Here is a 5,780-nt window from a genome sequence, read left to right as displayed (position 1 = left end):
GATAGCAAGAACGAAGAAAAATTGATAATAGGAATAAATTAGAAAGTGGCTTAAAATTGCATGCTCTTTCTGAATCATGAAAGAAAAAAATTGGGTTCAGTGTCCCTTTAATATCTAAGGAATGCATAGGCTCAAATGGAGCCTGCTGAAGAACAAGATTAAGACTCCAGGGAGGAGTAATAGGTTTAAACACAGGTCTGATTCTGACCAAGGTCTGACAGAACGATTGAATATCTAGTTCTCTGCCAGACGTTTATGTAACAAAATAGATAAGGCAGAAATCTGACCCATCAAAGAACTTGTCGATAAACCCTTCTCCAAACCTTCTTGGAGAAAAGATAAGATTCTAGGAATCCGAACTCTACTTCAAGAGTAGCCTTTGGATTCACACCAATACAGATATATGCGCCATATCGTATGGTAAATTCTCCTGGTAACAAGCTTGCAAGCCTGAATCATGGTCTCAATGACCGACTCAGAAAAAACACGCTTAGATAAAATTAAGCGTTCACTCTCCAAGCAGTCAGCTTCAGAGAAACTAGATTTGGAAGAAATAAGGGCCCTTGAAGTAGAAGGTCCTTCCTTAGAGGAAGTTTCCAAGGGGGAAGAGATGACATCTCCACTAGGTCTGCATACCAAATCCTGCAAGGTCACGCTGGAGCAACGAGAATCACTGACGCTCTCTCTTGCTTGATCCGAGCAATGACTCGAGGAAGGAGAGCGAACAGAGGAAATAGGTATGCAAGACTGAAGTTCCAAGGAACTGCCAGAGTATCTATTAGGACCGCCTGAGGGTCGACCCGTACCTTGGCATTCTGACAAGATGCCAAGAGATCTAAATCCGGCTGTCCTCATTTGAGAATCAAGTTGGAAAACATTTCCGGATGAAGTTCCCATTCTCCCGGGTGAAAGGTCTGAGGTTATGTGGATAAAAAGGGCACAAGCTGAGGCCAGAAGAGCAGTGAGGATTGCTCTTAGCTCTAGAATGTTTATAGGGAGAACAGACTCTTCCTGAGTCGATGTCCCCTGAGCCATTAGAAGGCCCCAGACTGCTCCCCAACCTATCAGGCTGGCGTCCGTCGTCACTATTACCCAGGTGGGTCTGTGAGAGATGATCCTGAGACAACCACCAAGGAAGAGAATCTCTTGTCATCCGATTCAGAAGAATTAGCGGAGACAAATTCGCATAATCATGGTCTCAATGACCGACTCAGAAAAAACACGCTTAGATAAAATTAAGCGTTCACTCTCCAAGCAGTCAGCTTCAGAGAAACTAGATTTGGAAGAAATAAGGGCCCTTGAAGTAGAAGGTCCTTCCTTAGAGGAAGTTTCCAAGGGGGAAGAGATGACATCTCCACTAGGTCTGCATACCAAATCCTGCAAGGTCACGCTGGAGCAACGAGAATCACTGACGCTCTCTCTTGCTTGATCCGAGCAATGACTCGAGGAAGGAGAGCGAACAGAGGAAATAGGTATGCAAGACTGAAGTTCCAAGGAACTGCCAGAGTATCTATTAGGACCGCCTGAGGGTCGACCCGTACCTTGGCATTCTGACAAGATGCCAAGAGATCTAAATCCGGCTGTCCTCATTTGAGAATCAAGTTGGAAAACATTTCCGGATGAAGTTCCCATTCTCCCGGGTGAAAGGTCTGAGGTTATGTGGATAAAAAGGGCACAAGCTGAGGCCAGAAGAGCAGTGAGGATTGCTCTTAGCTCTAGAATGTTTATAGGGAGAACAGACTCTTCCTGAGTCGATGTCCCCTGAGCCATTAGAAGGCCCCAGACTGCTCCCCAACCTATCAGGCTGGCGTCCGTCGTCACTATTACCCAGGTGGGTCTGTGAGAGATGATCCTGAGACAACCACCAAGGAAGAGAATCTCTTGTCATCCGATTCAGAAGAATTAGCGGAGACAAATTCGCATAATCCCCGTGCCATTGTCTGAGCATGCATAACTGCAGCGGTCTGAGGTGGAAACGGCCAACAGGGATAATGTCCATGGTGGCTACCATCAGACCAAATACCTCCATACATTAAGCCACAGATGGCTGAAGAGAGGATTGAAGAGACGGAGATGCATCGAGAAACTTGGATTTTCTGACCTCTGTCAGGAAGATGTTCATTAATATGGACTCTATTATGGTTCCCAAGAAGACTACCCTTGTGGATGGAATTAAGGAACTCTTGCTTGTTGAAAAGACTGGGTCTGAACCAGAATATCGTCCAGATAAGACGCCACTGCAATACCCTGTAACCGGAGCACTGCCAACAGAGATCCCAGAACCCTTGAAAAAAATTCTGGGAGCTGTAGCAAGGCCGAATGGAAGAGCCACAAACTAGAAGCGTTTGTCTTGAAATGAGAACCCTCAGAAACTTGTGATGATCCCTGTGGATGGGAACATGAAGGTACGCATTCTTTAAATCTACTGTTGTCATAAATTGACCCTCTTGAACTAAAGGAAGAATAGAACAAATAGTTTCCATTTTGAAGGACGGTACTCTGAGGAATTTGTTTAGAGTCTTGAGATCCAAGATTAGTCTGAAGGTTCCCTCTTTCTTAGGAACCACAAACAGATTGGAGTAAAATCACAAACCCTGTTCTTGTATCACCCCCATTTCGGATAGATCTCAAACACAATGTAAGAATGTCTCTATCTTGTTGACAGATAATCTTGAGAGCAGAAATCTGCCCCTGGAGGGGGTGGGGGGGACGGTCTTGAATTCTAGTTTGTATCCCCGGGACACAATGTCTATCGCCCAAGGATCCTGAACGTCCCGAACCCAAGCAAAAAAGCGAAGTCTGCCCCCAACAAGATCCAGTCCCGGATCGGGGGCAGGCCTTACATGCTGATTTTGACTCATTAGCTGGCTTTTTCCTGTTTTGTAGAGCGAGAGGAAGGTTTACCCTTGAAGTTTCGAAAAGAACGAAAATTACTCTGAAGTCCCTTCTGCTTATTTCTTTTAACCCGAGGAAGGAAATGTCCTTTTCCTCCAGCAAAGTCAGAAATAATCTCAGTCCAAGCTGGCCCAAACAAGATCTTCCCCTTGTAAGCCAAAAGTTTAGATTTAGACGACACATCAGCAGACCAAGATTTCAACCATAAAGTTCTGCAAGCCAAAATGGCAAAACTAGAAATCTTAGCTCTTAATTTGATAACCTGAAGGGAATCATCAGAAATAAAAGAATTGGTCAATTTAAGAGCCTTGATCCTGTCCTGGATCTCTTCAAGGGGAGTGTCTGTTTGAATAGAATCAGACAATGCATCAAACCAGTATGCCGCTGCACCAGAGACGGTAGCAATACACACCGCAGGTTGCCATTGTAAACCCTGGTGAACATACATCTTTTTAAGAAAACCCTCCAGTTTCTTATCCATAGGATCCTTAAAAGAATAGATATCCTCTATGGGAATAGTAGTTATCTTAGCTAAAGTGGATATAGCCCCTTCCACCTTGGGGACTGTTTGCCAAAACTCCTTGATAGAGTCATTAATGAGAAACATCTTCTTAAAAATAGGAGGAGAAAAAGAAATTCCCGGTTTTTCCCATTCCTTAACAATAATTTCTGTAACCCGATCTGGTATGGGAAAACATTCCAGAATGGAAGGTACATCAATACTTGTTAAGTTTACTAGACTTCTTAGGGTTGACAAGGACAGTAGTGTAAGAGTCTTCTAAAGTAGCCAACACCTTCTTTTGTAGTAAACAGAGGTGCTCTAGCTTAAACCTGAAGGATACAACTTCAGCATCAGAGGAATGAATTACACTATCTGAGATATCACCCTCAGATGCTAACGAAGAATCCTCCTCTTCAAACCTATGGGAGGGGATATTTGGGATAGTCACAACCTTGTCAGAAACCTTACACACTGAATCTTTACTCTTCCTCTAGCGCTTTCCCTGTAGCATTGGAAAAGCAGATAACGCATCAGAAACTGCAGAGGACATGAGGGAAGCAATGTCTTGCAAAGAAACTCCAGACGGAGCTTGAGAGGAAGTGCAGGGAACTGTATTAATGGGTAATAAAATTTGGGACATCTGAGGAGAAAACTGCGGCACATTTTGAATATTGTCAGAAGACTCCTGGACAGCATCTGTCCTAGACAATATTGGCTCAAAAAGTCTATCCTTAAAATTTAATGTTCTCTCAACACATGAGGAAGAAAAAGGAATTGGAGGTTCAATATTAGCATTCAAACATAAAGGACATCTGTAATCTATAACAGAGTCTAGATCCATCTTTAAAAATATCCAAATTTAATAAAAATTTTAAACAGAAAAAAAACACATTTTAAAATTTAAAACAGCTTCATTTTTGATGCAATTCAAAACAGAACTGCTTTATTTATTAATGAAATACAATAACATTACCAAAAAATAAAAACAGCCTCTTCACCTCAGCTATAGCTCTGCTGAGGTGCCTACCTTCCTTGATACTGGTAAATATGTGAATGTGAAAAGCGGAGGTACAAATGATGGCATATGATCGTTTGCTCGATATGAATAAAAAATGGCCAGTCGCAATGTTTCTCTCCGTATACAGAAAGGGAGAGAATAATAAGTGCGCAACTGCTAATTTTACTGCCACACAAGCCCCGCCCATCGTGGGCGTGTCAAAAATAACATCTATCCGACATTACCAGTGAAACTCTGTTAATAACTAACAGAAATGTCACAAACATTGAGCCAAGTCTCCTCAAGTCACCAGTGCCTGCAATATACTGCCTTACATAATCCCCTAAAACACTATGAGTAATGTAGCCAAAGTCCCATATCAGGGAAATAATTAAGTGCCATAAGTATTTTTTTTTCTTAATACTGCTTAAAGGGACACTGAACCCAAATTTTTTCTTTCGTGATTCAGATAGAGCATGAAATTTTAAGCAACTTTTTAATTTACTCCTATTATCATATTTTATTTATTCTCTTGGTATCTTTATTTGAAATGCAAGAATGTAAGTTTAGATGCCGGCCCATTTCTGTGAACAACCTGGGTTGTCCTTGCTGATTGGTGGATAAATTCATCCACCAATAAAAAATTGCTGTCCAGAGTTCTGAACCAAGAAAAAAAGCTTAGATGCCTTCTTTTTCAAATAAAGAATAATTGAAAATAGGAGTAAATTAGAAAGTTGCTTAAAATTGCATGCTCTATCTGAATCACAAAAGAAAACAATTTGGATTCAGTGTCCCTTTAAGAAAATAGAGTTAGCACCTCAATAAAATCTTCCTGGCAGCAAGGCAGCTCACTAGGTTTGAGAGGTCCTCTCCCTCACATGGACCTGTGGAAAAGTAATAATAAGGGCAGCACATTTATTTAAATATAAGGGAGGCGCAGTGAGAATTATGTCCCACAAGTTCCCTTTGCTTAAAAGTCACCAATGCTCTACTGAAGAGACTGAAATGGACTACAGCTACATCCTGGAGGTAAAAACAACACATACTAGTACTGCAAATAAAATAATAAAATCTTGATTGAAGAATCTTTTCAGACACCTAACTTTACCACTTCCTTACTCTAACGTAGGCAAAGAGAATGACTGGAGTTGGAGGGAAGTGATATTTAACAGCTTTGCTGTGGTGCTCTTTGCCATCTCCTGCTGGGCAGGAGTGATATTCCCAATAGTAATTAGATGATCCGTGGACTCATCGTGTCATTAGAAAGAAATTATTTTATAATTATAAATTTCTGGTAAGTATAACCCACTGTTTGGTGTTTTTGTTATGACAACAATGAAACAGACTGTTTTATATCTGTGTAAGCAGCTGCTGACACAAAAACAA

The sequence above is a fragment of the Bombina bombina genome, chromosome 5 (assembly GCF_027579735.1).
Source record: "Bombina bombina isolate aBomBom1 chromosome 5, aBomBom1.pri, whole genome shotgun sequence".
NCBI classification, from domain to species: domain Eukaryota; kingdom Metazoa; phylum Chordata; class Amphibia; order Anura; family Bombinatoridae; genus Bombina; species Bombina bombina.
The sequence above is the reverse complement of the archived record's forward strand: the minus strand, read 5'-3'. Positions refer to the sequence as shown.